This window comes from Haliotis asinina, chromosome 3 (assembly GCF_037392515.1).
Source record: "Haliotis asinina isolate JCU_RB_2024 chromosome 3, JCU_Hal_asi_v2, whole genome shotgun sequence".
Classification (NCBI taxonomy): domain Eukaryota; kingdom Metazoa; phylum Mollusca; class Gastropoda; order Lepetellida; family Haliotidae; genus Haliotis; species Haliotis asinina.
The window spans coordinates 69031006-69058942 of NC_090282.1; the positions used below are offsets into that span (position 1 = coordinate 69031006).

Consider the following 27937-nt stretch of genomic DNA (forward strand, 5'->3'; position numbering starts at 1 on the left):
ACTAGGCTACACCGCAACCCCACCCCAAGCCCTCAAACAGTTTGAATGTTACACTGTTTCAAAGTATGGCATGTCATGGCAAGACATCCAGCTTTGCCTTTTTCTATTGAAATGATGTTCATAAGTGCATTGCGTTTATGGCATCAGTGTAAACAAATCATAATACGAAACATCATGCAGTTTGGGTGTCATTATGGCACCTTTCCTGAGATACAGGTTGTCCAGCTTGACCTGATCAAGAGGTACTAATACACTGCTTGACCGTGTCACAACTGGTGTCTTCTATCCTGAAGTTGATTGTCAACATATCCGAAAAGCCGAGACAAAGTCACCGTTTAACATTCTCCGTTATTTAATGATGTTAATTCGACATGCAGTTTGTGCCAATTGACCTACCGGATCATGCATACGTAGAGTAACTCAAGCTGATCAAGCTGTAGACACATGTGCAATACAATGAGACAGGATCATTTTATATGCGCTGACGCCAGGGCGGAAAGGGATAACTTTGTCTGATGTGGACAAATATCTTCCCTCAAAGCACAACTGATGTACAGAAAGTATCTGTTGAAATATTTACAGCTAAATATTCATGTTTTCAGGGAAAAAAATATTTCAAGGAGCCAGTCGCTATCGGCTGGTACGATAATATTGCCATAGGTGTTAATTGGAAAGATATTTGGCTCAGTGTATGGCAAACAGATAAAGTAACGAATTCTGTACAGTTAGATTTCAAAATTGCTGATGATATTGTCTGTACATCTCATATAACTCTCTAAAATTGGACTGTCAAACACCGATGTTGCCCAGTTTGTCAAAGTGAAACAGAAGACGTTTTAAATATGTTCATCTATTGCGAAGAGTTATCTTCCCTGAAATCACTTGTAAATGAAATGTTGACAGATGTGTACCAAGATTCTTGATTTAACGTTGGACAGCTGTCACTCCGTTCCGACACCTACCACAACAGAAGTTATCAGGTAAACTATTCATAGATATTGAATTGTCAATACATCGTCTGTTTCTATTTTTAACGGGAGTGCTATAGCTAAAAACCAAGACACAATGTCATTTCACGTGAGAGCATTATTCAGCGTCATTCTAAACCGCCATTTTAGAGTTTCGTTATTTAAATATTCGAAAATAACTTCACCACACATGCTCATTCATAAATACTGATATTTATGCATGCATATAGATATACATCTGTTCAATATAATTCAACATGTTTCCTGCCTTTTGAACTGAACTCTTATTCATTGCCGCCCAGTCTGTGTAATGACATTTTTGTCTGTCTTCTAGTAGTGTTAGCTTTGCTCACAAATGTAATAATGAAAAATGTGAATAAATATTTTAAACCGAAAACAAGCGCCGGCCTCCTGCAGAAAGATATATATGGCAGCCGGGGGTCATTGATGCTAGTCATTGTGAGTGGTGCATTCTTTTTTGTTTTCTTCTTTGTTTTTGCGTTTTTCAACAATACATGTATTGAAACTGTTCATCTACGTTTGCCTGTACCTGAGATAAATTGGTGAGGTGTCAGTTTTAACAAATCCTAACACTGACTGTCAAGTTGTTTTGGTGCTACGAGCAATGTTTGAAAGTATTTCTGAGCACATGGATAGAAAACGATTGAATTCCACCAAGCCCACGTGGCCTAATGGATAAGGCACCGGCCTCCTACACTAAGACACTGGTGATAGCCGGGGATTGCGGGTTCGAGTCCCGTCGTGGGTAATGCATTCTTTTGGTCTTCTTCTTTGTTTTTAAGTTTTAAAACAATATAAATATTGAAACTGTACAAACCTGTATGAATTTGCAATTGAGTATACCTGAGAAAATGTGTTGAGGTTTCCAGGCTTCAGTTTTAACAAATCCTAACACTGACTATCAAATTAGTTTTGTTTCCATACTGTTTAAAAAAGCATTTCTCAGCACATGGATAGAAAACGACCAAGCCCACGTAGCCCAATGAATAAGGGACCGGCCTCCTACGCTAAGACATTGGTGATAGCCGGGGATTGCGGGTTCGAGTCCCGTCGTGGGTAATGCATTCTTCTGGTCTTCTTCTTTGTTTTTAAGTTTTAAAACAATACAAATATTGAAAGTGTACAAGTACGTATGAGTTTGCAATTGAATATAAATGAGAAAATGTGTTGAGATTTTCAGGCGCCAGTTTCAACAAATCCTAACACTGACTATCAAGTAGTTTTCTTTCCACACTGTTTGAAAGCATTTGTCAACACATGGATAGAAAACGGCTGAATTTCACCAAGCCCACGTGGGCCAATGGATAAGGCACCAACCTCCTACACTAAGACACTGGTGATAGCCGGGGATTGCGGGTTCGAGTCCCGTCGTGGGTAATGCATTCTTTTGGTCTTCTTCTTTGTTTTTAAGTTTTAAAACAATATAAATATTGAAACTGTACAAACCTGTATGAATTTGCAATTGAGTATACCTGAGAAAATGTGTTGAGGTTTCCAGGCATCAGTTTTAACAAATCCTAACACTGACTATCAAGTTAGTTTTGTTTCCATACTGTTTAAAAAAGCATTTCTCAGCACATGGATAGAAAACGACCAAGCCCACGTGGCCCAATGAATAAGGCACCGGCCTCCTACGCTAAGACATTGGTGATAGCCGGGGATTGCGGGTTCGAGTCCCGTCGTGGGTAATGCATTCTTTTGGCCTTCTTCTTTGTTTTTAAGTTTTAAAACAATACAAATATTGAAAGTGTACAAGTACGTATGAGTTTGCAATTGAATATAAATGAGAAAATGTGTTGAGATTTTCAGGCGCCAGTTTCAACAAATCCTAACACTGACTATCAAGTAGTTTTCTTTCCACACTGTTTGAAAGCATTTGTCAATACATGGATAGAAAACGGCTGATTTTCACCAAGCCCACGTGGCCCAATGGATAAGGCACCGGCCTCCTACACTAAAACATTGGTGATAGCCGGGTATTTCGGGTTCGAGTCCCGTCGTGGGTAATGCATTCTTTTGGTCTTCTTCTTTGTTTTTAAGTTTTAAAACAATACAAATATTGAAAGTGTACAAGTACGTATGAGTTTGCAATTGAAATTTTATATGAGAAAATGTGTTGAGATTTTCAGGCGCCAGTTTCAACAAATCCTAACACTGACTATCAAGTAGTTTTCTTTCCACACTGTTTGAAAGCATTTGTCAATACATGGATAGAAAACGGCTGAATTTCACCAAGCCCACGTGGCCCAATGGATAAGGCACCGGCCTCCTACACTAAGACACTGGTGATAGCCGGGGATTGCGGGTTCGAGTCCCGTCGTGGGTAATGCATTCTTTTGGTCTTCTTCTTTGTTTTTAAGTTTTAAAACAATACAAATATTGAAAGTGTACAAGTACGTATGAGTTTGCAATTGAATATAAATGAGAAAATGTGTTGAGATTTTCAGGCGCCAGTTTCAACAAATCCTAACACTGACTATCAAGTAGTTTTCTTTCCACACTGTTTGAAAGCATTTGTCAACACATGGATAGAAAACGGCTGAATTTCACCAAGCCCACGTGGGCCAATGGATAAGGCACCAACCTCCTACACTAAGACACTGGTGATAGCCGGGGATTGCGGGTTCGAGTCCCGTCGTGGGTAATGCATTCTTTCGGTCTTCTTCTTTGTTTTTAAGTTTTAAAACAATATAAATATTGAAACTGTACAAACCTGTATGAATTTGCAATTGAGTATACCTGAGAAAATGTGTTGAGGTTTCCAGGCATCAGTTTTAAGAAATCCTAACACTGACTATCAAGTTAGTTTTGTTTCCATACTGTTTAAAAAAGCATTTCTCAGCACATGGATAGAAAACGACCAAGCTCACGTGGCCCAATGAATAAGGCACCGGCCTCCTACGCTAAGACATTGGTGATAGCCGGGGATTGCGGGTTCGAGTCCCGTCGTGGGTAATGCATTCTTTTGGTCTTCTTCTTTGTTTTTAAGTTTTAAAACAATACAAATATTGAAAGTGTACAAGTACGTATGAGTTTGCAATTGAATATAAATGAGAAAATGTGTTGAGATTTTCAGGCGCCAGTTTCAACAAATCCTAACACTGACTATCAAGTAGTTTTCTTTCCACACTGTTTGAAAGCATTTGTCAACACATGGATAGAAAACGGCTGAATTTCACCAAGCCCACGTGGCACAATGGATAAGGCACCAACCTCCTACACTAAGACACTGGTGATAGCCGGGGATTGCGGGTTCGAGTCCCGTCGTGGGTAATGCATTCTTTCGGTCTTCTTCTTTGTTTTTAAGTTTTAAAACAATATAAATATTGAAACTGTACAAACCTGTATGAATTTGCAATTGAGTATACCTGAGAAAATGTGTTGAGGTTTCCAGGCATCAGTTTTAACAAATCCTAACACTGACTATCAAGTTAGTTTTGTTTCCATACTGTTTAAAAAAGCATTTCTCAGCACATGGATAGAAAACGACCAAGCCCACGTGGCCCAATGAATAAGGCACCGGCCTCCTATACAAAGACATTGGTGATAGTCGGGTATTTCGGGTTCGAGTCCCGTCGTGGGTAATGCATTCTTTTGGTCTTCTTCTTTGTTTTTAAGTTTTAAAACAATACAAATATTGAAAGTGTACAAGTACGTATGAGTTTGCAATTGAAATTTTATATGAGAAAATGTGTTGAGATTTTCAGGCGCCAGTTTCAACAAATCCTAACACTGACTATCAAGTAGTTTTCTTTCCACACTGTTTGAAAGCATTTGTCAATACATGGATAGAAAACGGCTGAATTTCACCAAGCCCACGTAGGCCAATGGATAAGGCACCAACCTCCTACACTAAGACACTGGTGATAGCCGGGGATTGCGGGTTCGAGTCCCGTCGTGGGTAATGCATTCTTTCGGTCTTCTTCTTTGTTTTTAAGTTTTAAAACAATACAAATATTGAAAGTGTACAAGTACGTATGAGTTAGCAATTGAGTATACCTGAGAAAATGTGTTGAGGTTTCCAGGCATCAGTTTTAACAAATCCTAACACTGACTATCAAGTTAGTTTTGTTTCCATACTGTTTAAAAAAGCATTTCTCAGCACATGGATAGAAAACGACCAAGCCCACGTGGCCCAATGAATAAGGCACCGGCCTCCTACGCTAAGACATTGGTGATAGCCGGGGATTGCGGGTTCGAGTCCCGTCGTGGGTAATGCATTCTTTTGGTCTTCTTCTTTGTTTTTAAGTTTTAAAACAATACAAATATTGAAAGTGTACAAGTACGTATGAGTTTGCAATTGAATATAAATGAGAAAATGTGTTGAGATTTTCAGGCGCCAGTTTCAACAAATCCTAACACTGACTATCAAGTAGTTTTCTTTCCACACTGTTTGAAAGCATTTGTCAACACATGGATAGAAAACGGCTGAATTTCACCAAGCCCACGTGGCCCAATGGATAAGGCACCAACCTCCTACACTAAGACACTGGTGATAGCCGGGGATTGCGGGTTCGAGTCCCGTCGTGGGTAATGCATTCTTTTGGTCTTCTTCTTTGTTTTTAAGTTTTAAAACAATATAAATATTGAAAGTGTACAAACCTGTATGAATTTCCAATTGAGTATACCTGAGAAAATGTGTTGAGGTTTCCAGGCATCAGTTTTAACAAATCCTAACACTGACTATCAAGTTAGTTTTGTTTCCATTCTGTTTAAAAAAGCATTTCTCAGCACATGGATAGAAAACGACCAAGCCCACGTGGCCCAATGAATAAGGCACCGGCCTCCTACGCTAAGACATTGGTGATAGCCGGGGATTGCGGGTTCGAGTCCCGTCGTGGGTAATGCATTCTTTTGGTCTTCTTCTTTGTTTTTAAGTTTTAAAACAATACAAATATTGAAAGTGTACAAGTACGTATGAGTTTGCAATTGAATATAAATGAGAAAATGTGTTGAGATTTTCAGGCGCCAGTTTCAACAAATCCTAACACTGACTATCAAGTAGTTTTCTTTCCACACTGTTTGAAAGCATTTGTCAATACATGGATAGAAAACGGCTGAATTTCACCAAGCCCACGTGGCCCAATGGATAAGGCACCGGCCTCCTATACAAAGACATTGGTGATAGTCGGGTATTTCGGGTTCGAGTCCCGTCGTGGGTAATGCATTCTTTTGGTCTTCTTCTTTGTTTTTAAGTTTTAAAACAATACAAATATTGAAAGTGTACAAGTACGTATGAGTTTGCAATTGAATATAAATGAGAAAATGTGTTGAGATTTTCAGGCGCCAGTTTCAACAAATCCTAACACTGACTATCAAGTAGTTTTCTTTCCACACTGTTTGAAAGCATTTGTCAACACATGGATAGAAAACGGCTGAATTTCACCAAGCCCATGTGGGCCAATGGATAAGGCACCAACCTCCTACACTAAGACACTGGTGATAGCCGGGGATTGCGGGTTCGAGTCCCGTCGTGGGTAATGCATTCTTTCGGTCTTCTTCTTTGTTTTTAAGTTTTAAAACAATATAAATATTGAAACTGTACAAACCTGTATGAATTTGCAATTGAGTATACCTGAGAAAATGTGTTGAGGTTTCCAGGCATCAGTTTTAACAAATCCTAACACTGACTATCAAGTTAGTTTTGTTTCCATACTGTTTAAAAAAGCATTTCTCAGCACATGGATAGAAAACGACCAAGCCCACGTGGCCCAATGAATAAGGCACCGGCCTCCTACGCTAAGACATTGGTGATAGTCGGGTATTTCGGGTTCGAGTCCCGTCGTGGGTAATGCATTCTTTTGGTCTTCTTCTTTGTTTTTAAGTTTTAAAACAATACAAATTTTGAAAGTGTACAAGTACGTATGAGTTTGCAATTAAAACTTTATATGAGAAAATGTGTTGAGATTTTCAGGCGCCAGTTTCAACAAATCCTAACACTGACTATCAAGTAGTTTTCTTTCCACACTGTTTGAAAGCATTTGTCAATACATGGATAGAAAACGGCTGAATTTCACCAAGCCCACGTGGCCCAATGGATAAGGCACCGGCCTCCTACACTAAGACACTGGTGATAGCCGGGGATTGCGGGTTCGAGTCCCGTCGTGGGTAATGCATTCTTTTGGTCTTCTTCTTTGTTTTTAAGTTTTAAAACAATACAAATATTGAAAGTGTACAAGTACGTACGAGTTTGCAATTGAATATAAATGAGAAAATGTGTTGAGATTTTCAGGCGTGAAGTTTGACAAATCCTAACACTGACTATCAAGTAGTTTTCTTTCCACACTGTTTGAAAGCATTTGTCAACACATGGATAGAAAACGGCTGAATTTCACCAAGCCCACGTGGCCCAATGGATAAGGCACCGGCCTCCTACGCTAAGACACTGGTGATAGCCGGGGATTGCGGGTTCGAGTCCCGTCGTGGGTAATGCATTCTTTTGGTCTTCTTCTTTGTTTTTAAGTTTTAAAACAATATAAATATTGAAACTGTACAAACCTGTATGAATTTGCAATTGAGTATACCTGAGAAAATGTGTTGAGGTTTCCAGGCATCAGTTTTAACAAATCCTAACACTGACTATCAAGTTAGTTTTGTTTCCATACTGTTTAAAAAAGCATTTCTCAGCACATGGATAGAAAACGACCAAGCCCACGTGGCCCAATGAATAAGGCACCGGCCTCCTACGCTAAGACATTGGTGATAGCCGGGGATTGCGGGTTCGAGTCCCGTCGTGGGTAATGCATTCTTTTGGTCTTCTTCTTTGTTTTTAAGTTTTAAAACAATACAAATATTGAAAGTGTACAAGTACGTATGAGTTTGCAATTGAATATAAATGAGAAAATGTGTTGAGATTTTCAGGCGCCAGTTTCAACAAATCCTAACACTGACTATCAAGTAGTTTTCTTTCCACACTGTTTGAAAGCATTTGTCAATACATGGATAGAAAACGTCTGAATTTCACCAAGCCCACGTGGCCCATTGGATAAGGCACCGGCCTCCTACACTAAGACACTGGTGATAGCCGGGAATTGCGGGTTCGAGTCCCGTCGTGGGTAATGCATTCTTTTGGTCTTCTTCTTTGTTTTTAAGTTTTAAAACAATACAAATATTAAAAATGTACAAGTACGTATGAGTTTGCAACTGAGTATAAATGAGAAAATGTGTTGAGATTTTCAGGCGCCAGTTTCAACAAATCCTAACACTGACTATCAAGTAGTTGTCTTTCCACACTGTTTGAAAGCATTTGTCAACACATGGATAGAAAACGGCTGAATTTCACCAAGCCCACGTGGCCCAATGGATAAGGCACCGGCCTCCTACACTAAGACACTGGTGATAGCCGGGGATTGCGGGTTCGAGTCCCGTCGTGGGTAATGCATTCTTTTGGTCTTCTTCTTTGTTTTTAAGTTTTAAAACAATACAAATATTGAAAGTGTACAAGTACGTATGAGTTTGCAACTGAATATAAATGAGAAAATGTGTTGAGATTTTCAGGCGCCAGTTTCAACAAATCCTAACACTGACTATCAAGTAGCTGTCTTTCCACACTGTTTGAAAGCATTTGTCAACACATGGATAGAAAACGGCTGAATTTCACCAAGCCCACGTGGCCCAATGGATAAGGCACCGGCCTCCTACACTAAGACACTGGTGATAGCCGGGGATTGCGGGTTCGAGTCCCGTCGTGGGTAATGCATTCTTTCGGTCTTCTTCTTTGTTTTTAAGTTTTAAAACAATACAAATATTGAAAGTGTACAAGTACGTATGAGTTTGATATTGAATATAAATGAGAAAATGTGTTGAGATTTTCAGGCGCCAGTTTCAACAAATCCTAACACTGACTATCAAGTAGTTTTCTTTCCACACTGTTTGAAAGCATTTGTCAACACATGGATAGAAAACGGCTGAATTTCACCAAGCCCACGTGGCCCAATGGATAAGGCACCGGCCTCCTACACTAAGACACTGGTGATAGCCGGGGATTGCGGGTTCGAGTCCCGTCGTGGGTAGTGCATATGCATTCTTTTGGTCTTCTTCTTTGTTTTTAAGTTTTAAAACAATACAAATATTGAAAGTGTACAAGTACGTATGAATTTGCAATTGAATATAAATGAGAAAATGTGTTGAGATTTTCAGGCGCTAGTTTCAACAAATCCTAACACTGACTATCAAGTAGTTTTCTTTCCACACTGTTTGAAAGCATTTGTCAACACATGGATAGAAAACGGCTGAATTTCACCAAGCCCACGTGGCCCAATGGATAAGGCACCGGCCTCCTACACTAAGACACTGGTGATAGCCGGGGATTGCGGGTTCGAGTCCCGTCGTGGGTAATGCAATTCTTTTGGTCTTCTTCTTTGTTTTTAAGTTTTAAAACAATACAAATATTGAAAGTGTACAAGTACGTATGAGTTTGCAATTGAATATAAATGAGAAAATGTGTTGAGATTTTCAGGCGCCAGTTTCAACAAATCCTAACACTGACTATCAAGTAGTTTTCTTTCCACACTGTTTGAAAGCATTTGTCAATACATGGATAGAAAACGGCTGAATTTCACCAAGCCCACATGGCCCAATGGATAAGGCACCGGCCTCCTATACAAAGACATTGGTGATAGTCGGGTATTTCGGGTTCGAGTCCCGTTGTGGGTAATGCATTCTTTTGGTCTTCTTCTTTGTTTTTAAGTTTTAAAACAATACAAATATTGAAAGTGTACAAGTACGTATGAGTTTGCAATTGAATATAAATGAGAAAATGTGTTGAGATTTTCAGGCGCCAGTTTCAACAAATCCTAACACTGACTATCAAGTAGTTTTCTTTCCACACTGTTTGAAAGCATTTGTCAACACATGGATAGAAAACGGCTGAATTTCACCAAGCCCACGTGGCCCAATGGATAAGGCACCAACCTCCTACACTAAGACACTGGTGATAGCCGGGGATTGCGGGTTCGAGTCCCGTCGTGGGTAATGCATTCTTTTGGTCTTCTTCTTTGTTTTTAAGTTTTAAAACAATACAAATATTGAAACTGTACAAACCTGTATGAATTTCCAATTGGAGTATACCTGTGAAAATGTGTTGAGGTTTCCAGGCATCAGTTTTAACAAATCCTAACACTGACTATCAAGTTAGTTTTGTTTCCATACTGTTTAAAAAAGCATTTCTCAGCACATGGATAGAAAACGACCAAGCCCACGTGGCCCAATGAATAAGGCACCGGCCTCCTACGCTAAGACATTGGTGATAGCCGGGGATTGCGGGTTCGAGTCCCGTCGTGGGTAATGCATTCTTTTGGCCTTCTTCTTTGTTTTTAAGTTTTAAAACAATACAAATATTGAAAGTGTACAAGTACGTATGAGTTTGCAATTGAAATTTTATATGAGAAAATGTGTTGAGATTTTCAGGCGCCAGTTTCAACAAATCCTAACACTGACTATCAAGTAGTTTTCTTTCCACACTGTTTGAAAGCATTTGTCAATACATGGATAGAAAACGGCTGAATTTCACCAAGCCCACGTGGCCCAATGGATAAGGCACCGGCCTCCTACACTAAGACACTGGTGATAGCCGGGGATTGCGGGTTCGAGTCCCGTCGTGGGTAATGCATTCTTTTGGTCTTCTTCTTTGTTTTTAAGTTTTAAAACAATACAAATATTGAAAGTGTACAAGTACGTACGAGTTTGCAATTGAATATAAATGAGAAAATGTGTTGAGATTTTCAGGCGTCAAGTTTGACAAATCCTAACACTGACTATCAAGTAGTTTTCTTTCCACACTGTTTGAAAGCATTTGTCAACACATGGATAGAAAACGGCTGAATTTCACCAAGCCCACGTGGCCCAATGGATAAGGCACCGGCCTCCTACGCTAAGACACTGGTGATAGCCGGGGATTGCGGGTTCGAGTCCCGTCGTGGGTAATGCATTCTTTTGGTCTTCTTCTTTGTTTTTAAGTTTTAAAACAATATAAATATTGAAACTGTACAAACCTGTATGAATTTGCAATTGAGTATACCTGAGAAAATGTGTTGAGGTTTCCAGGCATCAGTTTTAACAAATCCTAACACTGACTATCAAGTTAGTTTTGTTTCCATACTGTTTAAAAAAGCATTTCTCAGCACATGGATAGAAAACGACGAAGCCCACGTGGCCCAATGGATAAGGCACCGGCCTCCTACACTAAGACACTGGTGATAGCCGGGGATTGCGGGTTCGAGTCCCGTCGTGGGTAATGCATTCTTTTGGTCTTCTTCTTTGTTTTTAAGTTTTAAAACAATACAAATATTGAAAATGTACAAGTACGTATGAGTTTGCAACTGAATATAAATGAGAAAATGTGTTGAGATTTTCAGGCGCCAGTTTCAACAAATCCTAACACTGACTATCAAGTAGCTGTCTTTCCACACTGTTTGAAAGCATTTGTCAACACATGGATAGAAAACGGCTGAATTTCACCAAGCCCACGTGGCCCAATGGATAAGGCACCGGCCTCCTACACTAAGACACTGGTGATAGCCGGGGATTGCGGGTTCGAGTCCCGTCGTGGGTAATGCATTCTTTTGGTCTTCTTCTTTGTTTTTAAGTTTTAAAACAATACAAATATTGAAAGTGTACAAGTACGTATGAGTTTGCAATTGAATATAAATGAGAAAATGTGTTGAGATTTTAAGGCGTCAAGTTTGACAAATCCTAACACTGACTATCAAGTAGTTTTCTTTCCACACTGTTTGAAAGCATTTGTCAACACATGGATAGAAAACGGCTGAATTTCACCAAGCCCACGTGGCCCAATGGATAAGGCACCGGCCTCCTACACTAAGACATTGGTGATAGCCGGGGATTGCGGGTTCGAGTCCCGTCGTGGGTAATGCATTCTTTCGGTCTTCTTCTTTGTTTTTAAGTTTTAAAACAATACAAATATTGAAAGTGTACAAGTACGTATGAGTTTGATATTGAATATAAATGAGAAAATGTGTTGAGATTTTCAGGCGCCAGTTTCAACAAATCCTAACACTGACTATCAAGTAGTTTTCTTTCCACACTGTTTGAAAGCATTTGTCAACACATGGATAGAAAACGGCTGAATTTCACCAAGCCCACGTGGCCCAATGGATAAGGCACCGGCCTCCTACACTAAGACACTGGTGATAGCCGGGGATTGCGGGTTCGAGTCCCGTCGTGGGTAGTGCATATGCATTCTTTTGGTCTTCTTCTTTGTTTTTAAGTTTTAAAACAATACAAATATTGAAAGTGTACAAGTACGTATGAATTTGCAATTGAATATAAATGAGAAAATGTGTTGAGATTTTCAGGCGCTAGTTTCAACAAATCCTAACACTGACTATCAAGTAGTTTTCTTTCCACACTGTTTGAAAGCATTTGTCAACACATGGATAGAAAACGGCTGAATTTCACCAAGCCCACGTGGCCCAATGGATAAGGCACCGGCCTCCTACACCAACACACTGGTGATAGCCGGGGATTGCGGGTTCGAGTCCCGTCGTGGGTAATGCATTCTTTTGGTCTTCTTCTTTGTTTTTAAGTTTTAAAACAATACAAATATTGAAAGTGTACAAGTACGTATGAGTTTGCAATTGAATATAAATGAGAAAATGTGTTGAGATTTTCAGGCGCCAGTTTCAACAAATCCTAACACTGACTATCAAGTAGTTTTCTTTCCACACTGTTTGAAAGCATTTGTGAATACATGGATAGAAAACGGCTGAATTTCACCAAGCCCACGTGGCCCAATGGATAAGGCACCGGCCTCCTATACAAAGACATTGGTGATAGTCGGGTATTTCGGGTTCGAGTCCCGTTGTGGGTAATGCATTCTTTTGGTCTTCTTCTTTGTTTTTAAGTTTTAAAACAATACAAATATTGAAAGTGTACAAGTACGTATGAGTTTGCAATTGAATATAAATGAGAAAATGTGTTGAGATTTTCAGGCGCCAGTTTCAACAAATCCTAACACTGACTATCAAGTAGTTTTCTTTCCACACTGTTTGAAAGCATTTGTCAATACATGGATAGAAAACGGCTGAATTTCACCAAGCCCACGTGGCCCAATGGATAAGGCACCAACCTCCTACACTAAGACACTGGTGATAGCCGGGGATTGCGGGTTCGAGTCCCGTCGTGGGTAATGCATTCTTTTGGTCTTCTTCTTTGTTTTTAAGTTTTAAAACAATATAAATATTGAAACTGTACAAACCTGTATGAATTTCCAATTGGAGTATACCTGTGAAAATGTGTTGAGGTTTCCAGGCATCAGTTTTAACAAATCCTAACACTGACTATCAAGTTAGTTTTGTTTCCATACTGTTTAAAAAAGCATTTCTCAGCACATGGATAGAAAACGACCAAGCCCACGTGGCCCAATGAATAAGGCACCGGCCTCCTACGCTAAGACATTGGTGATAGCCGGGGATTGCGGGTTCGAGTCCCGTCGTGGGTAATGCATTCTTTTGGCCTTCTTCTTTGTTTTTAAGTTTTAAAACAATACAAATATTGAAAGTGTACAAGTACGTATGAGTTTGCAATTGAAATTTTATATGAGAAAATGTGTTGAGATTTTCAGGCGCCAGTTTCAACAAATCCTAACACTGACTATCAAGTAGTTTTCTTTCCACACTGTTTGAAAGCATTTGTCAACACATGGATAGAAAACGGCTGAATTTCACCAAGCCCATGTGGGCCAATGGATAAGGCACCAACCTCCTACACTAAGACACTGGTGATAGCCGGGGATTGCGGGTTCGAGTCCCGTCGTGGGTAATGCATTCTTTCGGTCTTCTTCTTTGTTTTTAAGTTTTAAAACAATATAAATATTGAAACTGTACAAACCTGTATGAATTTGCAATTGAGTATACCTGAGAAAATGTGTTGAGGTTTCCAGGCATCAGTTTTAACAAATCCTAACACTGACTATCAAGTTAGTTTTGTTTCCATACTGTTTAAAAAAGCATTTCTCAGCACATGGATAGAAAACGACCAAGCCCACGTGGCCCAATGAATAAGGCACCGGCCTCCTACGCTAAGACATTGGTGATAGCCGGGGATTGCGGGTTCGAGTCCCGTCGTGGGTAATGCATTCTTTTGGTCTTCTTCTTTGTTTTTAAGTTTTAAAACAATACAAATATTGAAAGTGTACAAGTACGTATGAGTTTGCAATTGAATATAAATGAGAAAATGTGTTGAGATTTTCAGGCGCCAGTTTCAACAAATCCTAACACTGACTATCAAGTAGTTTTCTTTCCACACTGTTTGAAAGCATTTGTCAATACATGGATAGAAAACGGCTGAATTTCACCAAGCCCACGTGGCCCAATGGATAAGGCACCGGCCTCCTACACTAAGACACTGGTGATAGCCGGGGATTGCGGGTTCGAGTCCCGTCGTGGGTAATGCATTCTTTTGGTCTTCTTCTTTGTTTTTAAGTTTTAAAACAATACAAATATTGAAAGTGTACAAGTACGTACGAGTTTGCAATTGAATATAAATGAGAAAATGTGTTGAGATTTTCAGGCGTCAAGTTTGACAAATCCTAACACTGACTATCAAGTAGTTTTCTTTCCACACTGTTTGAAAGCATTTGTCAACACATGGATAGAAAACGGCTGAATTTCACCAAGCCCATGTGGGCCAATGGATAAGGCACCAACCTCCTACACTAAGACACTGGTGATAGCCGGGGATTGCGGGTTCGAGTCCCGTCGTGGGTAATGCATTCTTTTGGTCTTCTTCTTTGTTTTTAAGTTTTAAAACAATACAAATATTGAAAGTGTACAAGTACGTACGAGTTTGCAATTGAATATAAATGAGAAAATGTGTTGAGATTTTCAGGCGTCAAGTTTGACAAATCCTAACACTGACTATCAAGTAGTTTTCTTTCCACACTGTTTGAAAGCATTTGTCAACACATGGATAGAAAACGGCTGAATTTCACCAAGCCCACGTGGCCCAATGGATAAGGCACCGGCCTCCTACGCTAAGACACTGGTGATAGCCGGGGATTGCGGGTTCGAGTCCCGTCGTGGGTAATGCATTCTTTTGGTCTTCTTCTTTGTTTTTAAGTTTTAAAACAATATAAATATTGAAACTGTACAAACCTGTATGAATTTGCAATTGAGTATACCTGAGAAAATGTGTTGAGGTTTCCAGGCATCAGTTTTAACAAATCCTAACACTGACTATCAAGTTAGTTTTGTTTCCATACTGTTTAAAAAAGCATTTCTCAGCACATGGATAGAAAACGACCAAGCCCACGTGGCCCAATGAATAAGGCACCGGCCTCCTACGCTAAGACATTGGTGATAGCCGGGGATTGCGGGTTCGAGTCCCGTCGTGGGTAATGCATTCTTTCGGTCTTCTTCTTTGTTTTTAAGTTTTAAAACAATATAAATATTGAAACTGTACAAACCTGTATGAATTTGCAATTGAGTATACCTGAGAAAATGTGTTGAGGTTTCCAGGCATCAGTTTTAACAAATCCTAACACTGGCTATCAAGTTAGTTTTGTTTCCATACTGTTTAAAAAAGCATTTCTCAGCACATGGATAGAAAACGACCAAGCCCACGTGGCCCAATGAATAAGGCACCGGCCTCCTACGCTAAGACATTGGTGATAGCCGGGGATTGCGGGTTCGAGTCCGGTCGTGGGTAATGCATTCTTTTGGTCTTCTTCTTTGTTTTTAAGTTTTAAAACAATACAAATATTGAAAGTGTACAAGTACGTATGAGTTTGCAATTGAATATAAATGAGAAAATGTGTTGAGATTTTCAGGCGCCAGTTTCAACAAATCCTAACACTGACTATCAAGTAGTTTTCTTTCCACACTGTTTGAAAGCATTTGTCAATACATGGATAGAAAACGGCTGAATTTCACCAAGCCCACGTGGCCCAATGGATAAGGCACCGGCCTCCTACACTAAGACACTGGTGATAGCCGGGGATTGCGGGTTCGAGTCCCGTCGTGGGTAATGCATTCTTTTGGTCTTCTTCTTTGTTTTTAAGTTTTAAAACAATACAAATATGGAAAGTGTACAAGTACGTACGAGTTTGCAATTGAATATAAATGAGAAAATGTGTTGAGATTTTCAGGCGTCAAGTTTGACAAATCCTAACACTGACTATCAAGTAGTTTTCTTTCCACACTGTTTGAAAGCATTTGTCAACACATGGATAGAAAACGGCTGAATTTCACCAAGCCCACGTGGCCCAATGGATAAGGCACCGGCCTCCTACGCTAAGACACTGGTGATAGCCGGGGATTGCGGGTTCGAGTCCCGTCGTGGGTAATGCATTCTTTTGGTCTTCTTCTTTGTTTTTAAGTTTTAAAACAATATAAATATTGAAACTGTACAAACCTGTATGAATTTGCAATTGAGTATACCTGAGAAAATGTGTTGAGGTTTCCAGGCATCAGTTTTAACAAATCCTAACACTGACTATCAAGTTAGTTTTGTTTCCATACTGTTTAAAAAAGCATTTGTCAGCACATGGATAGAAAACGACCAAGCCCACGTGGCCCAATGAATAAGGCACCGGCCTCCTACGCTAAGACATTGGTGATAGCCGGGGATTGCGGGTTCGAGTCCCGTCGTGGGTAATGCATTCTTTTGGTCTTCTTCTTTGTTTTTAAGTTTTAAAACAATACAAATATTGAAAGTGTACAAGTACGTATGAGTTTGCAACTGAATATAAATGAGAAAATGTGTTGAGATTTTCAGGCGCCAGTTTCAACAAATCCTAACACTGACTATCAAGTAGTTTTCTTTCCACACTGTTTGAAAGCATTTGTCAATACATGGATAGAAAACGGCTGAATTTCACCAAGCCCACGTGGCCCAATGGATAAGGCACCGGCCTCCTACACTAAAACATTGGTGATAGCCGGGTATTTCGGGTTCGAGTCCCGTCGTGGGTAATGCATTCTTTTGGTCTTCTTCTTTGTTTTTAAGTTTTAAAACAATACAAATATTGAAAGTGTACAAGTACGTATGAGTTTGCAATTAAAATTTTATATGAGAAAATGTGTTGAGATTTTCAGGCGCCAGTTTCAACAAATCCTAACACTGACTATCAAGTAGTTTTCTTTCCACACTGTTTGAAAGCATTTGTCAATACATGGATAGAAAACGGCTGAATTTCACCAAGCCCACGTGGCCCAATGGATAAGGCACCGGCCTCCTACACTAAGACACTGGTGATAGCCGGGAATTGCGGGTTCGAGTCCCGTCGTGGGTAATGCATTCTTTTGGTCTTCTTCTTTGTTTTTAAGTTTTAAAACAATACAAATATTGAAAGTGTACAAGTACGTACGAGTTTGCAATTGAATATAAATGAGAAAATGTGTTGAGATTTTCAGGCGTCAAGTTTGACGAATCCTAACACTGACTATCAAGTAGTTTTCTTTCCACACTGTTTGAAAGCATTTGTCAACACATGGATAGAAAACGGCTGAATTTCACCAAGCCCACGTGGCCCAATGGATAAGGCACCGGCCTCCTACACTAAGACATTGGTGATAGCCGGGGATTGCGGGTTCGAGTCCCGTCGTGGGTAATGCATTCTTTTGGTCTTCTTCTTTGCTTTTAAGTTTTAAAACAATACAAATATTAAAAATGTACAAGTACGTATGAGTTTGCAACTGAGTATAAATGAGAAAATGTGTTGAGATTTTCAGGCGCCAGTTTCAACAAATCCTAACACTGACTATCAAGTAGTTGTCTTTCCACACTGTTTGAAAGCATTTGTCAACACATGGATAGAAAACGGCTGAATTTCACCAAGCCCACGTGGCCCAATGGATAAGGCACCGGCCTCCTACACTAAGACACTGGTGATAGCCGGGGATTGCGGGTTCGAGTCCCGTCGTGGGTAATGCATTCTTTTGGTCTTCTTCTTTGTTTTTAAGTTTTAAAACAATACAAATATTAAAAATGTACAAGTACGTATGAGTTTGCAACTGAATATAAATGAGAAAATGTGTTGAGATTTTCAGGCGCCAGTTTCAACAAATCCTAACACTGACTATCAAGTAGTTTTCTTTCCACACTGTTTGAAAGCATTTGTCAACACATGGATAGAAAACGGCTGAATTTCACCAAGCCCACGTGGCCCAATGGATAAGGCACCGGCCTCCTACACTAAGACACTGGTGATAGCCGGGGATTGCGGGTTCGAGTCCCGTCGTGGGTAATGCATTCTTTTGGTCTTCTTCTTTGTTTTTAAGTTTTAAAACAATACAAATATTGAAAGTGTACAAGTACGTATGAGTTTGCAATTGAATATAAATGAGAAAATGTGTTGAGATTTTAAGGCGTCAAGTTTGACAAATCCTAACACTGACTATCAAGTAGTTTTCTTTCCACACTGTTTGAAAGCATTTGTCAACACATGGATAGAAAACGGCTGAATTTCACCAAGCCCACGTGGCCCAATGGATAAGGCACCGGCCTCCTACACTAAGACATTGGTGATAGCCGGGGATTGCGGGTTCGAGTCCCGTCGTGGGTAATGCATTCTTTTGGTCTTCTTCTTTGTTTTTAAGTTTTAAAACAATACAAATATTGAAAGTGTACAAGTACGTATGAGTTTGCAATTGAATATAAATGAGAAAATGTGTTGAGATTTTCAGGCGCTAGTTTCAACAAATCCTAACACTGACTATCAAGTAGTTTTCTTTCCACACTGTTTGAAAGCATTTGTCAACACATGGATAGAAAACGGCTGAATTTCACCAAGCCCACGTGGCCCAATGGATAAGGCACCGGCCTCCTACACTAAGACACTGGTGATAGCCGGGGATTGCGGGTTCGAGTCCCGTCGTGGATAGTGCATATGCATTCTTTTGGTCTTCTTCTTTGTTTTTAAGTTTTAAAACAATACAAATATTGAAAGTGTACAAGTACGTATGAATTTGCAATTGAATATAAATGAGAAAATGTGTTGAGATTTTCAGGCGCTAGTTTCAACAAATCCTAACACTGACTATCAAGTAGTTTTCTTTCCACACTGTTTGAAAGCATTTGTCAACACATGGATAGAAAACGGCTGAATTTCACCAAGCCCACGTGGCCCAATGGATAAGGCACCGGCCTCCTACACCAACACACTGGTGATAGCCGGGGATTGCGGGTTCGAGTCCCGTCGTGGGTAATGCATTCTTTTGGTCTTCTTCTTTGTTTTTAAGTTTTAAAACAATACAAATATTGAAAGTGTACAAGTACGTATGAGTTTGCAATTGAATATAAATGAGAAAATGTGTTGAGATTTTCAGGCGCCAGTTTCAACAAATCCTAACACTGACTATCAAGTAGTTTTCTTTCCACACTGTTTGAAAGCATTTGTCAATACATGGATAGAAAACGGCTGAATTTCACCAAGCCCACGTGGCCCAATGGATAAGGCACCGGCCTCCTACACTAAGACACTGGTGATAGCCGGGAATTGCGGGTTCGAGTCCCGTCGTGGGTAATGCATTCTTTTGGTCTTCTTCTTTGTTTTTAAGTTTTAAAACAATACAAATATTGAAAGTGTACAAGTACGTACGAGTTTGCAATTGAATATAAATGAGAAAATGTGTTGAGATTTTCAGGCGTCAAGTTTGACGAATCCAAACACTGACTATCAAGTAGTTTTCTTTCCACACTGTTTGAAAGCATTTGTCAACACATGGATAGAAAACGGCTGAATTTCACCAAGCCCACGTGGCCCAATGGATAAGGCACCGGCCTCCTACACTAAGACATTGGTGATAGCCGGGGATTGCGGGTTCGAGTCCCGTCGTGGGTAATGCATTCTTTTGGTCTTCTTCTTTGTTTTTAAGTTTTAAAACAATACAAATATTAAAAATGTACAAGTACGTATGAGTTTGCAACTGAGTATAAATGAGAAAATGTGTTGAGATTTTCAGGCGCCAGTTTCAACAAATCCTAACACTGACTATCAAGTAGTTGTCTTTCCACACTGTTTGAAAGCATTTGTCAACACATGGATAGAAAACGGCTGAATTTCACCAAGCCCACGTGGCCCAATGGATAAGGCACCGGCCTCCTACACTAAGACACTGGTGATAGCCGGGGATTGCGGGTTCGAGTCCCGTCGTGGGTAATGCATTCTTTTGGTCTTCTTCTTTGTTTTTAAGTTTTAAAACAATACAAATATTGAAAGTGTACAAGTACGTATGAGTTTGCAATTGAATATAAATGAGAAAATGTGTTGAGATTTTAAGGCGTCAAGTTTGACAAATCCTAACACTGACTATCAAGTAGTTTTCTTTTCACACTGTTTGAAAGCATTTGTCAACACATGGATAGAAAACGGCTGAATTTCACCAAGCCCACGTGGCCCAATGGATAAGGCACCGGCCTCCTACACTAAGACACTGGTGATAGCCGGGGATTGCGGGTTCGAGTCCCGTCGTGGATAGTGCATATGCATTCTTTTGGTCTTCTTCTTTGTTTTTAAGTTTTAAAACAATACAAATATTGAAAGTGTACAAGTACGTATGAATTTGCAATTGAATATAAATGAGAAAATGTGTTGAGATTTTCAGGCGCTAGTTTCAACAAATCCTAACACTGACTATCAAGTAGTTTTCTTTCCACACTGTTTGAAAGCATTTGTCAACACATGGATAGAAAACGGCTGAATTTCACCAAGCCCACGTGGCCCAATGGATAAGGCACCGGCCTCCTACACTAAGACACTGGTGATAGCCGGGGATTGCGGGTTCGAGTCCCGTCGTGGATAGTGCATATGCATTCTTTTGGTCTTCTTCTTTGTTTTTAAGTTTTAAAACAATACAAATATTGAAAGTGTACAAGTACGTATGAATTTGCAATTGAATATAAATGAGAAAATGTGTTGAGATTTTCAGGCGCTAGTTTCAACAAATCCTAACACTGACTATCAAGTAGTTTTCTTTCCACACTGTTTGAAAGCATTTGTCAACACATGGATAGAAAACGGCTGAATTTCACCAAGCCCACGTGGCCCAATGGATAAGGCACCGGCCTCCTACACCAACACACTGGTGATAGCCGGGGATTGCGGGTTCGAGTCCCGTCGTGGGTAATGCATTCTTTTGGTCTTCTTCTTTGTTTTTAAGTTTTAAAACAATACAAATATTGAAAGTGTACAAGTACGTATGAGTTTGCAATTGAATATAAATGAGAAAATGTGTTGAGATTTTAAGGCGTCAAGTTTGACAAATCCTAACACTGACTATCAAGTAGTTTTCTTTCCACACTGTTTGAAAGCATTTGTCAACACATGGATAGAAAACGGCTGAATTTCACCAAGCCCACGTGGCCCAATGGATAAGGCACCGGCCTCCTACACTAAGACATTGGTGATAGCCGGGGATTGCGGGTTCGAGTCCCGTCGTGGGTAATGCATTCTTTCGGTCTTCTTCTTTGTTTTTAAGTTTTAAAACAATACAAATATTGAAAGTGTACAAGTACGTATGAGTTTGCAATTGAATATAAATGAGAAAATGTGTTGAGATTTTCAGGCGCCAGTTTCAACAAATCCTAACACTGACTATCAAGTAGTTTTCTTTCCACACTGTTTGAAAGCATTTGTCAACACATGGATAGAAAACGGCTGAATTTCACCAAGCCCACGTGGCCCAATGGATAAGGCACCGGCCTCCTACACTAAGACACTGGTGATAGCCGGGGATTGCGGGTTCGAGTCCCGTCGTGGGTAATGCATATGCATTCTTTTGGTCTTCTTCTTTGTTTTTAAGTTTTAAAACAATACAAATATTGAAAGTGTACAAGTACGTATGAGTTTGCAATTGAATATAAATGAGAAAATGTGTTGAGATTTTCAGGCGCTAGTTTCAACAAATCCTAACACTGACTATCAAGTAGTTTTCTTTCCACACTGTTTGAAAGCATTTGTCAACACATGGATAGAAAACGGCTGAATTTCACCAAGCCCACGTGGCCCAATGGATAAGGCACCGGCCTCCTACACTAAGACATTGGTGATAGCCGGGGATTGCGGGTTCGAGTCCCGTCGTGGGTAATGCATTCTTTTGGTCTTCTTCTTTGTTTTTAAGTTTTAAAACAATACAAATATTAAAAATGTACAAGTACGTATGAGTTTGCAACTGAGTATAAATGAGAAAATGTGTTGAGATTTTCAGGCGCCAGTTTCAACAAATCCTAACACTGACTATCAAGTAGTTGTCTTTCCACACTGTTTGAAAGCATTTGTCAACACATGGATAGAAAACGGCTGAATTTCACCAAGCCCACGTGGCCCAATGGATAAGGCACCGGCCTCCTACACTAAGACACTGGTGATAGCCGGGGATTGCGGGTTCGAGTCCCGTCGTGGGTAATGCATTCTTTTGGTCTTCTTCTTTGTTTTTAAGTTTTAAAACAATACAAATATTGAAAGTGTACAAGTACGTATGAGTTTGCAATTGAATATAAATGAGAAAATGTGTTGAGATTTTAAGGCGTCAAGTTTGACAAATCCTAACACTGACTATCAAGTAGTTTTCTTTCCACACTGTTTGAAAGCATTTGTCAACACATGGATAGAAAACGGCTGAATTTCACCAAGCCCACGTGGCCCAATGGATAAGGCACCGGCCTCCTACACTAAGACATTGGTGATAGCCGGGGATTGCGGGTTCGAGTCCCGTCGTGGGTAATGCATTCTTTCGGTCTTCTTCTTTGTTTTTAAGTTTTAAAACAATACAAATATTGAAAGTGTACAAGTACGTATGAGTTTGCAATTGAATATAAATGAGAAAATGTGTTGAGATTTTCAGGCGCCAGTTTCAACAAATCCTAACACTGACTATCAAGTAGTTTTCTTTCCACACTGTTTGAAAGCATTTGTCAACACATGGATAGAAAACGGCTGAATTTCACCAAGCCCACGTGGCCCAATGGATAAGGCACCGGCCTCCTACACTAAGACACTGGTGATAGCCGGGGATTGCGGGTTCGAGTCCCGTCGTGGGTAATGCATATGCATTCTTTTGGTCTTCTTCTTTGTTTTTAAGTTTTAAAACAATACAAATATTGAAAGTGTACAAGTACGTATGAGTTTGCAATTGAATATAAATGAGAAAATGTGTTGAGATTTTCAGGCGCTAGTTTCAACAAATCCTAACACTGACTATCAAGTAGTTTTCTTTCCACACTGTTTGAAAGCATTTGTCAACACATGAATAGAAAACGGCTGAATTTCACCAAGCCCACGTGGCCCAATGGATAAGGCACCGGCCTCCTACACTAAGACACTGGTGATAGCCGGGGATTGCGGGTTCGAGTCCCGTCGTGGGTAGTTCATATGCATTCTTTTGGTCTTCTTCTTTGTTTTTAAGTTTTAAAACAATACAAATATTGAAAGTGTACAAGTACGTATGAATTTGCAATTGAATATAAATGAGAAAATGTGTTGAGATTTTCAGGCGCTAGTTTCAACAAATCCTAACACTGACTATCAAGTAGTTTTCTTTCCACACTGTTTGAAAGCATTTGTCAACACATGGATAGAAAACGGCTGATTTTCACCAAGCCCACGTGGCCCAATGGATAAGGCACCGGCCTCCTACACCAACACACTGGTGATAGCCGGGGATTGCGGGTTCGAGTCCCGTCGTGGGTAATGCATTCTTTTGGTCTTCTTCTTTGTTTTTAAGTTTTAAAACAATACAAATATTGAAAGTGTACAAGTACGTATGAGTTTGCAATTGAATATAAATGAGAAAATGTGTTGAGATTTTCAGGCGCCAGTTTCAACAAATCCTAACACTGACTATCAAGTAGTTTTGTTTCCACACTGTTTGAAAGCATTTGTCAACACATGGATAGAAAACGGCTGAATTTCACCAAGCCCACGTGGCCCAATGGATAAGGCACCGGCCTCCTACACTAAGACATTGGTGATAGCCGGGGATTGCGGGTTCGAGTCCCGTCGTGGGTAATGCATTCTTTCGGTCTTCTTCTTTGTTTTTAAGTTTTAAAACAATACAAATATTGAAAGTGTACAAGTACGTATGAGTTTGCAATTGAATATAAATGAGAAAATGTGTTGAGATTTTCAGGCGCCAGTTTCAACAAATCCTAACACTGACTATCAAGTAGTTTTCTTTCCACACTGTTTGAAAGCATTTGTCAACACATGGATAGAAAACGGCTGAATTTCACCAAGCCCACGTGGCCCAATGGATAAGGCACCGGCCTCCTACACTAAGACACTGGTGATAGCCGGGGATTGCGGGTTCGAGTCCCGTCGTGGGTAATGCATATGCATTCTTTTGGTCTTCTTCTTTGTTTTTAAGTTTTAAAACAATACAAATATTGAAAGTGTACAAGTACGTATGAGTTTGCAATTGAATATAAATGAGAAAATGTGTTGAGATTTTCAGGCGCTAGTTTCAACAAATCCTAACACTGACTATCAAGTAGTTTTCTTTCCACACTGTTTGAAAGCATTTGTCAACACATGGATAGAAAACGGCTGAATTTCACCAAGCCCACGTGGCCCAATGGATAAGGCACCGGCCTCCTACACTAAGACATTGGTGATAGCCGGGGATTGCGGGTTCGAGTCCCGTCGTGGGTAATGCATTCTTTTGGTCTTCTTCTTTGTTTTTAAGTTTTAAAACAATACAAATATTAAAAATGTACAAGTACGTATGAGTTTGCAACTGAGTATAAATGAGAAAATGTGTTGAGATTTTCAGGCGCCAGTTTCAACAAATCCTAACACTGACTATCAAGTAGTTTTCTTTCCACACTGTTTGAAAGCATTTGTCAACACATGGATAGAAAACGGCTGAATTTCACCAAGCCCACGTGGCCCAATGGATAAGGCACCGGCCTCCTACACTAAGACACTGGTGATAGCCGGGGATTGCGGGTTCGAGTCCCGTCGTGGGTAATGCATTCTTTTGGTCTTCTTCTTTGTTTTTAAGTTTTAAAACAATACAAATATGGAAAGTGTACAAGTACGTATGAGTTTGCAATTGAATATAAATGAGAAAATGTGTTGAGATTTTAAGGCGTCAAGTTTGACAAATCCTAACACTGACTATCAAGTAGTTTTCTTTCCACACTGTTTGAAAGCATTTGTCAACACATGGATAGAAAACGGCTGAATTTCACCAAGCCCACGTGGCCCAATGGATAAGGCACCGGCCTCCTACACTAAGACATTGGTGATAGCCGGGGATTGCGGGTTCGAGTCCCGTCGTGGGTAATGCATTCTTTCGGTCTTCTTCTTTGTTTTTAAGTTTTAAAACAATACAAATATTGAAAGTGTACAAGTACGTATGAGTTTGCAATTGAATATAAATGAGAAAATGTGTTGAGATTTTCAGGCGCCAGTTTCAACAAATCCTAACACTGACTATCAAGTAGTTTTCTTTCCACACTGTTTGAAAGCATTTGTCAACACATGGATAGAAAACGGCTGAATTTCACCAAGCCCACGTGGCCCAATGGATAAGGCACCGGCCTCCTACACTAAGACACTGGTGATAGCCGGGGATTGCGGGTTCGAGTCCCGTCGTGGGTAATGCATATGCATTCTTTTGGTCTTCTTCTTTGTTTTTAAGTTTTAAAACAATACAAATATTGAAAGTGTACAAGTACGTATGAGTTTGCAATTGAATATAAATGAGAAAATGTGTTGAGATTTTCAGGCGCTAGTTTCAACAAATCCTAACACTGACTATCAAGTAGTTTTCTTTCCACACTGTTTGAAAGCATTTGTCAACACATGGATAGAAAACGGCTGAATTTCACCAAGCCCACGTGGCCCAATGGATAAGGCACCGGCCTCCTACACTAAGACATTGGTGATAGCCGGGGATTGCGGGTTCGAGTCCCGTCGTGGGTAATGCATTCTTTTGGTCTTCTTCTTTGTTTTTAAGTTTTAAAACAATACAAATATTAAAAATGTACAAGTACGTATGAGTTTGCAACTGAGTATAAATGAGAAAATGTGTTGAGATTTTCAGGCGCCAGTTTCAACAAATCCTAACACTGACTATCAAGTAGTTGTCTTTCCACACTGTTTGAAAGCATTTGTCAACACATGGATAGAAAACGGCTGAATTTCACCAAGCCCACGTGGCCCAATGGATAAGGCACCGGCCTCCTACACTAAGACACTGGTGATAGCCGGGGATTGCGGGTTCGAGTCCCGTCGTGGGTAATGCATTCTTTTGGTCTTCTTCTTTGTTTTTAAGTTTTAAAACAATACAAATATTGAAAGTGTACAAGTACGTATGAGTTTGCAATTGAATATAAATGAGAAAATGTGTTGAGATTTTAAGGCGTCAAGTTTGACAAATCCTAACACTGACTATCAAGTAGTTTTCTTTCCACACTGTTTGAAAGCATTTGTCAACACATGGATAGAAAACGGCTGAATTTCACCAAGCCCACGTGGCCCAATGGATAAGGCACCGGCCTCCTACACTAAGACATTGGTGATAGCCGGGGATTGCGGGTTCGAGTCCCGTCGTGGGTAATGCATTCTTTCGGTCTTCTTCTTTGTTTTTAAGTTTTAAAACAATACAAATATTGAAAGTGTACAAGTACGTATGAGTTTGCAATTGAATATAAATGAGAAAATGTGTTGAGATTTTCAGGCGCCAGTTTCAACAAATCCTAACACTGACTATCAAGTAGTTTTCTTTCCACACTGTTTGAAAGCATTTGTCAACACATGGATAGAAAACGGCTGAATTTCACCAAGCCCACGTGGCCCAATGGATAAGGCACCGGCCTCCTACACTAAGACACTGGTGATAGCCGGGGATTGCGGGTTCGAGTCCCGTCGTGGGTAATGCATATGCATTCTTTTGGTCTTCTTCTTTGTTTTTAAGTTTTAAAACAATACAAATATTGAAAGTGTACAAGTACGTATGAGTTTGCAATTGAATATAAATGAGAAAATGTGTTGAGATTTTCAGGCGCTAGTTTCAACAAATCCTAACACTGACTATCAAGTAGTTTTCTTTCCACACTGTTTGAAAGCATTTGTCAACACATGAATAGAAAACGGCTGAATTTCACCAAGCCCACGTGGCCCAATGGATAAGGCACCGGCCTCCTACACTAAGACACTGGTGATAGCCGGGGATTGCGGGTTCGAGTCCCGTCGTGGGTAGTTCATATGCATTCTTTTGGTCTTCTTCTTTGTTTTTAAGTTTTAAAACAATACAAATATTGAAAGTGTACAAGTACGTATGAATTTGCAATTGAATATAAATGAGAAAATGTGTTGAGATTTTCAGGCGCTAGTTTCAACAAATCCTAACACTGACTATCAAGTAGTTTTCTTTCCACACTGTTTGAAAGCATTTGTCAACACATGGATAGAAAACGGCTGATTTTCACCAAGCCCACGTGGCCCAATGGATAAGGCACCGGCCTCCTACACCAACACACTGGTGATAGCCGGGGATTGCGGGTTCGAGTCCCGTCGTGGGTAATGCATTCTTTTGGTCTTCTTCTTTGTTTTTAAGTTTTAAAACAATACAAATATTGAAAGTGTACAAGTACGTATGAGTTTGCAATTGAATATAAATGAGAAAATGTGTTGAGATTTTCAGGCGCCAGTTTCAACAAATCCTAACACTGACTATCAAGTAGTTTTGTTTCCACACTGTTTGAAAGCATTTGTCAACACATGGATAGAAAACGGCTGAATTTCACCAAGCCCACGTGGCCCAATGGATAAGGCACCGGCCTCCTACACTAAGACATTGGTGATAGCCGGGGATTGCGGGTTCGAGTCCCGTCGTGGGTAATGCATTCTTTCGGTCTTCTTCTTTGTTTTTAAGTTTTAAAACAATACAAATATTGAAAGTGTACAAGTACGTATGAGTTTGCAATTGAATATAAATGAGAAAATGTGTTGAGATTTTCAGGCGCCAGTTTCAACAAATCCT

General features: G+C 39.9%; 53 non-coding genes across 53 annotated transcripts; all 53 read left to right on the top strand.

The window, feature by feature from the left end:
- The first annotated feature begins 1646 nt into the window (after positions 1 to 1646).
- Trnar-ccu (transfer RNA arginine (anticodon CCU)) lies at positions 1647 to 1737 on the top strand. The gene is given in 2 exon segments: positions 1647 to 1683; positions 1702 to 1737. It is a non-coding gene; the product is annotated as a tRNA-Arg (tRNA).
- A 1487-nt stretch (positions 1738 to 3224) lies between these two features.
- On the top strand, positions 3225 to 3315 carry Trnar-ccu (transfer RNA arginine (anticodon CCU)). The gene is given in 2 exon segments: positions 3225 to 3261; positions 3280 to 3315. It is a non-coding gene; the product is annotated as a tRNA-Arg (tRNA).
- Positions 3316 to 7009: 3694 nt separating this feature from the next.
- Positions 7010 to 7100, top strand: Trnar-ccu (transfer RNA arginine (anticodon CCU)). Its single transcript is given in 2 exon segments — positions 7010 to 7046; positions 7065 to 7100. It is a non-coding gene; the product is annotated as a tRNA-Arg (tRNA).
- Positions 7101 to 7327: 227 nt separating this feature from the next.
- Positions 7328 to 7418, top strand: Trnar-ccu (transfer RNA arginine (anticodon CCU)). The gene is given in 2 exon segments: positions 7328 to 7364; positions 7383 to 7418. It is a non-coding gene; the product is annotated as a tRNA-Arg (tRNA).
- An 856-nt stretch (positions 7419 to 8274) lies between these two features.
- On the top strand, positions 8275 to 8365 carry Trnar-ccu (transfer RNA arginine (anticodon CCU)). The gene is given in 2 exon segments: positions 8275 to 8311; positions 8330 to 8365. It is a non-coding gene; the product is annotated as a tRNA-Arg (tRNA).
- Positions 8366 to 8592: 227 nt separating this feature from the next.
- On the top strand, positions 8593 to 8683 carry Trnar-ccu (transfer RNA arginine (anticodon CCU)). The gene is given in 2 exon segments: positions 8593 to 8629; positions 8648 to 8683. It is a non-coding gene; the product is annotated as a tRNA-Arg (tRNA).
- A 227-nt stretch (positions 8684 to 8910) lies between these two features.
- Positions 8911 to 9001, top strand: Trnar-ccu (transfer RNA arginine (anticodon CCU)). Its single transcript is given in 2 exon segments — positions 8911 to 8947; positions 8966 to 9001. It is a non-coding gene; the product is annotated as a tRNA-Arg (tRNA).
- Positions 9002 to 9234: 233 nt separating this feature from the next.
- Positions 9235 to 9325, top strand: Trnar-ccu (transfer RNA arginine (anticodon CCU)). The gene is given in 2 exon segments: positions 9235 to 9271; positions 9290 to 9325. It is a non-coding gene; the product is annotated as a tRNA-Arg (tRNA).
- Positions 9326 to 10503: 1178 nt separating this feature from the next.
- Trnar-ccu (transfer RNA arginine (anticodon CCU)) lies at positions 10504 to 10594 on the top strand. Its single transcript is given in 2 exon segments — positions 10504 to 10540; positions 10559 to 10594. It is a non-coding gene; the product is annotated as a tRNA-Arg (tRNA).
- Positions 10595 to 10821: 227 nt separating this feature from the next.
- Trnar-ccu (transfer RNA arginine (anticodon CCU)) lies at positions 10822 to 10912 on the top strand. Its single transcript is given in 2 exon segments — positions 10822 to 10858; positions 10877 to 10912. It is a non-coding gene; the product is annotated as a tRNA-Arg (tRNA).
- Positions 10913 to 11132: 220 nt separating this feature from the next.
- Trnar-ccu (transfer RNA arginine (anticodon CCU)) lies at positions 11133 to 11223 on the top strand. The gene is given in 2 exon segments: positions 11133 to 11169; positions 11188 to 11223. It is a non-coding gene; the product is annotated as a tRNA-Arg (tRNA).
- A 227-nt stretch (positions 11224 to 11450) lies between these two features.
- Trnar-ccu (transfer RNA arginine (anticodon CCU)) lies at positions 11451 to 11541 on the top strand. Its single transcript is given in 2 exon segments — positions 11451 to 11487; positions 11506 to 11541. It is a non-coding gene; the product is annotated as a tRNA-Arg (tRNA).
- Positions 11542 to 11768: 227 nt separating this feature from the next.
- Positions 11769 to 11859, top strand: Trnar-ccu (transfer RNA arginine (anticodon CCU)). Its single transcript is given in 2 exon segments — positions 11769 to 11805; positions 11824 to 11859. It is a non-coding gene; the product is annotated as a tRNA-Arg (tRNA).
- A 227-nt stretch (positions 11860 to 12086) lies between these two features.
- Positions 12087 to 12177, top strand: Trnar-ccu (transfer RNA arginine (anticodon CCU)). Its single transcript is given in 2 exon segments — positions 12087 to 12123; positions 12142 to 12177. It is a non-coding gene; the product is annotated as a tRNA-Arg (tRNA).
- A 233-nt stretch (positions 12178 to 12410) lies between these two features.
- Trnar-ccu (transfer RNA arginine (anticodon CCU)) lies at positions 12411 to 12501 on the top strand. Its single transcript is given in 2 exon segments — positions 12411 to 12447; positions 12466 to 12501. It is a non-coding gene; the product is annotated as a tRNA-Arg (tRNA).
- A 1806-nt stretch (positions 12502 to 14307) lies between these two features.
- On the top strand, positions 14308 to 14398 carry Trnar-ccu (transfer RNA arginine (anticodon CCU)). Its single transcript is given in 2 exon segments — positions 14308 to 14344; positions 14363 to 14398. It is a non-coding gene; the product is annotated as a tRNA-Arg (tRNA).
- A 545-nt stretch (positions 14399 to 14943) lies between these two features.
- Positions 14944 to 15034, top strand: Trnar-ccu (transfer RNA arginine (anticodon CCU)). The gene is given in 2 exon segments: positions 14944 to 14980; positions 14999 to 15034. It is a non-coding gene; the product is annotated as a tRNA-Arg (tRNA).
- Positions 15035 to 15883: 849 nt separating this feature from the next.
- Trnar-ccu (transfer RNA arginine (anticodon CCU)) lies at positions 15884 to 15974 on the top strand. The gene is given in 2 exon segments: positions 15884 to 15920; positions 15939 to 15974. It is a non-coding gene; the product is annotated as a tRNA-Arg (tRNA).
- Positions 15975 to 16201: 227 nt separating this feature from the next.
- On the top strand, positions 16202 to 16292 carry Trnar-ccu (transfer RNA arginine (anticodon CCU)). Its single transcript is given in 2 exon segments — positions 16202 to 16238; positions 16257 to 16292. It is a non-coding gene; the product is annotated as a tRNA-Arg (tRNA).
- Positions 16293 to 17150: 858 nt separating this feature from the next.
- Positions 17151 to 17241, top strand: Trnar-ccu (transfer RNA arginine (anticodon CCU)). Its single transcript is given in 2 exon segments — positions 17151 to 17187; positions 17206 to 17241. It is a non-coding gene; the product is annotated as a tRNA-Arg (tRNA).
- A 227-nt stretch (positions 17242 to 17468) lies between these two features.
- Trnar-ccu (transfer RNA arginine (anticodon CCU)) lies at positions 17469 to 17559 on the top strand. Its single transcript is given in 2 exon segments — positions 17469 to 17505; positions 17524 to 17559. It is a non-coding gene; the product is annotated as a tRNA-Arg (tRNA).
- Positions 17560 to 17786: 227 nt separating this feature from the next.
- Trnar-ccu (transfer RNA arginine (anticodon CCU)) lies at positions 17787 to 17877 on the top strand. The gene is given in 2 exon segments: positions 17787 to 17823; positions 17842 to 17877. It is a non-coding gene; the product is annotated as a tRNA-Arg (tRNA).
- Positions 17878 to 18104: 227 nt separating this feature from the next.
- Trnar-ccu (transfer RNA arginine (anticodon CCU)) lies at positions 18105 to 18195 on the top strand. Its single transcript is given in 2 exon segments — positions 18105 to 18141; positions 18160 to 18195. It is a non-coding gene; the product is annotated as a tRNA-Arg (tRNA).
- Positions 18196 to 18422: 227 nt separating this feature from the next.
- Trnar-ccu (transfer RNA arginine (anticodon CCU)) lies at positions 18423 to 18513 on the top strand. The gene is given in 2 exon segments: positions 18423 to 18459; positions 18478 to 18513. It is a non-coding gene; the product is annotated as a tRNA-Arg (tRNA).
- Positions 18514 to 18740: 227 nt separating this feature from the next.
- Positions 18741 to 18831, top strand: Trnar-ccu (transfer RNA arginine (anticodon CCU)). The gene is given in 2 exon segments: positions 18741 to 18777; positions 18796 to 18831. It is a non-coding gene; the product is annotated as a tRNA-Arg (tRNA).
- Positions 18832 to 19064: 233 nt separating this feature from the next.
- On the top strand, positions 19065 to 19155 carry Trnar-ccu (transfer RNA arginine (anticodon CCU)). The gene is given in 2 exon segments: positions 19065 to 19101; positions 19120 to 19155. It is a non-coding gene; the product is annotated as a tRNA-Arg (tRNA).
- A 227-nt stretch (positions 19156 to 19382) lies between these two features.
- Trnar-ccu (transfer RNA arginine (anticodon CCU)) lies at positions 19383 to 19473 on the top strand. Its single transcript is given in 2 exon segments — positions 19383 to 19419; positions 19438 to 19473. It is a non-coding gene; the product is annotated as a tRNA-Arg (tRNA).
- A 227-nt stretch (positions 19474 to 19700) lies between these two features.
- On the top strand, positions 19701 to 19791 carry Trnar-ccu (transfer RNA arginine (anticodon CCU)). The gene is given in 2 exon segments: positions 19701 to 19737; positions 19756 to 19791. It is a non-coding gene; the product is annotated as a tRNA-Arg (tRNA).
- A 227-nt stretch (positions 19792 to 20018) lies between these two features.
- On the top strand, positions 20019 to 20109 carry Trnar-ccu (transfer RNA arginine (anticodon CCU)). The gene is given in 2 exon segments: positions 20019 to 20055; positions 20074 to 20109. It is a non-coding gene; the product is annotated as a tRNA-Arg (tRNA).
- A 227-nt stretch (positions 20110 to 20336) lies between these two features.
- Positions 20337 to 20427, top strand: Trnar-ccu (transfer RNA arginine (anticodon CCU)). The gene is given in 2 exon segments: positions 20337 to 20373; positions 20392 to 20427. It is a non-coding gene; the product is annotated as a tRNA-Arg (tRNA).
- Positions 20428 to 20660: 233 nt separating this feature from the next.
- Positions 20661 to 20751, top strand: Trnar-ccu (transfer RNA arginine (anticodon CCU)). Its single transcript is given in 2 exon segments — positions 20661 to 20697; positions 20716 to 20751. It is a non-coding gene; the product is annotated as a tRNA-Arg (tRNA).
- Positions 20752 to 20984: 233 nt separating this feature from the next.
- Trnar-ccu (transfer RNA arginine (anticodon CCU)) lies at positions 20985 to 21075 on the top strand. The gene is given in 2 exon segments: positions 20985 to 21021; positions 21040 to 21075. It is a non-coding gene; the product is annotated as a tRNA-Arg (tRNA).
- A 227-nt stretch (positions 21076 to 21302) lies between these two features.
- On the top strand, positions 21303 to 21393 carry Trnar-ccu (transfer RNA arginine (anticodon CCU)). Its single transcript is given in 2 exon segments — positions 21303 to 21339; positions 21358 to 21393. It is a non-coding gene; the product is annotated as a tRNA-Arg (tRNA).
- Positions 21394 to 21620: 227 nt separating this feature from the next.
- Positions 21621 to 21711, top strand: Trnar-ccu (transfer RNA arginine (anticodon CCU)). The gene is given in 2 exon segments: positions 21621 to 21657; positions 21676 to 21711. It is a non-coding gene; the product is annotated as a tRNA-Arg (tRNA).
- Positions 21712 to 21944: 233 nt separating this feature from the next.
- Trnar-ccu (transfer RNA arginine (anticodon CCU)) lies at positions 21945 to 22035 on the top strand. The gene is given in 2 exon segments: positions 21945 to 21981; positions 22000 to 22035. It is a non-coding gene; the product is annotated as a tRNA-Arg (tRNA).
- Positions 22036 to 22262: 227 nt separating this feature from the next.
- Positions 22263 to 22353, top strand: Trnar-ccu (transfer RNA arginine (anticodon CCU)). The gene is given in 2 exon segments: positions 22263 to 22299; positions 22318 to 22353. It is a non-coding gene; the product is annotated as a tRNA-Arg (tRNA).
- A 227-nt stretch (positions 22354 to 22580) lies between these two features.
- Positions 22581 to 22671, top strand: Trnar-ccu (transfer RNA arginine (anticodon CCU)). Its single transcript is given in 2 exon segments — positions 22581 to 22617; positions 22636 to 22671. It is a non-coding gene; the product is annotated as a tRNA-Arg (tRNA).
- Positions 22672 to 22898: 227 nt separating this feature from the next.
- Trnar-ccu (transfer RNA arginine (anticodon CCU)) lies at positions 22899 to 22989 on the top strand. Its single transcript is given in 2 exon segments — positions 22899 to 22935; positions 22954 to 22989. It is a non-coding gene; the product is annotated as a tRNA-Arg (tRNA).
- A 233-nt stretch (positions 22990 to 23222) lies between these two features.
- Trnar-ccu (transfer RNA arginine (anticodon CCU)) lies at positions 23223 to 23313 on the top strand. The gene is given in 2 exon segments: positions 23223 to 23259; positions 23278 to 23313. It is a non-coding gene; the product is annotated as a tRNA-Arg (tRNA).
- A 233-nt stretch (positions 23314 to 23546) lies between these two features.
- On the top strand, positions 23547 to 23637 carry Trnar-ccu (transfer RNA arginine (anticodon CCU)). Its single transcript is given in 2 exon segments — positions 23547 to 23583; positions 23602 to 23637. It is a non-coding gene; the product is annotated as a tRNA-Arg (tRNA).
- Positions 23638 to 23864: 227 nt separating this feature from the next.
- Trnar-ccu (transfer RNA arginine (anticodon CCU)) lies at positions 23865 to 23955 on the top strand. The gene is given in 2 exon segments: positions 23865 to 23901; positions 23920 to 23955. It is a non-coding gene; the product is annotated as a tRNA-Arg (tRNA).
- Positions 23956 to 24182: 227 nt separating this feature from the next.
- Trnar-ccu (transfer RNA arginine (anticodon CCU)) lies at positions 24183 to 24273 on the top strand. The gene is given in 2 exon segments: positions 24183 to 24219; positions 24238 to 24273. It is a non-coding gene; the product is annotated as a tRNA-Arg (tRNA).
- Positions 24274 to 24506: 233 nt separating this feature from the next.
- Trnar-ccu (transfer RNA arginine (anticodon CCU)) lies at positions 24507 to 24597 on the top strand. The gene is given in 2 exon segments: positions 24507 to 24543; positions 24562 to 24597. It is a non-coding gene; the product is annotated as a tRNA-Arg (tRNA).
- Positions 24598 to 24824: 227 nt separating this feature from the next.
- Trnar-ccu (transfer RNA arginine (anticodon CCU)) lies at positions 24825 to 24915 on the top strand. The gene is given in 2 exon segments: positions 24825 to 24861; positions 24880 to 24915. It is a non-coding gene; the product is annotated as a tRNA-Arg (tRNA).
- A 227-nt stretch (positions 24916 to 25142) lies between these two features.
- On the top strand, positions 25143 to 25233 carry Trnar-ccu (transfer RNA arginine (anticodon CCU)). The gene is given in 2 exon segments: positions 25143 to 25179; positions 25198 to 25233. It is a non-coding gene; the product is annotated as a tRNA-Arg (tRNA).
- Positions 25234 to 25460: 227 nt separating this feature from the next.
- Positions 25461 to 25551, top strand: Trnar-ccu (transfer RNA arginine (anticodon CCU)). The gene is given in 2 exon segments: positions 25461 to 25497; positions 25516 to 25551. It is a non-coding gene; the product is annotated as a tRNA-Arg (tRNA).
- Positions 25552 to 25784: 233 nt separating this feature from the next.
- On the top strand, positions 25785 to 25875 carry Trnar-ccu (transfer RNA arginine (anticodon CCU)). The gene is given in 2 exon segments: positions 25785 to 25821; positions 25840 to 25875. It is a non-coding gene; the product is annotated as a tRNA-Arg (tRNA).
- A 227-nt stretch (positions 25876 to 26102) lies between these two features.
- Positions 26103 to 26193, top strand: Trnar-ccu (transfer RNA arginine (anticodon CCU)). Its single transcript is given in 2 exon segments — positions 26103 to 26139; positions 26158 to 26193. It is a non-coding gene; the product is annotated as a tRNA-Arg (tRNA).
- A 227-nt stretch (positions 26194 to 26420) lies between these two features.
- On the top strand, positions 26421 to 26511 carry Trnar-ccu (transfer RNA arginine (anticodon CCU)). Its single transcript is given in 2 exon segments — positions 26421 to 26457; positions 26476 to 26511. It is a non-coding gene; the product is annotated as a tRNA-Arg (tRNA).
- Positions 26512 to 26738: 227 nt separating this feature from the next.
- On the top strand, positions 26739 to 26829 carry Trnar-ccu (transfer RNA arginine (anticodon CCU)). Its single transcript is given in 2 exon segments — positions 26739 to 26775; positions 26794 to 26829. It is a non-coding gene; the product is annotated as a tRNA-Arg (tRNA).
- Positions 26830 to 27062: 233 nt separating this feature from the next.
- On the top strand, positions 27063 to 27153 carry Trnar-ccu (transfer RNA arginine (anticodon CCU)). The gene is given in 2 exon segments: positions 27063 to 27099; positions 27118 to 27153. It is a non-coding gene; the product is annotated as a tRNA-Arg (tRNA).
- A 233-nt stretch (positions 27154 to 27386) lies between these two features.
- Positions 27387 to 27477, top strand: Trnar-ccu (transfer RNA arginine (anticodon CCU)). The gene is given in 2 exon segments: positions 27387 to 27423; positions 27442 to 27477. It is a non-coding gene; the product is annotated as a tRNA-Arg (tRNA).
- A 227-nt stretch (positions 27478 to 27704) lies between these two features.
- Trnar-ccu (transfer RNA arginine (anticodon CCU)) lies at positions 27705 to 27795 on the top strand. Its single transcript is given in 2 exon segments — positions 27705 to 27741; positions 27760 to 27795. It is a non-coding gene; the product is annotated as a tRNA-Arg (tRNA).
- The last annotated feature ends 142 nt before the right edge of the window (positions 27796 to 27937 follow it).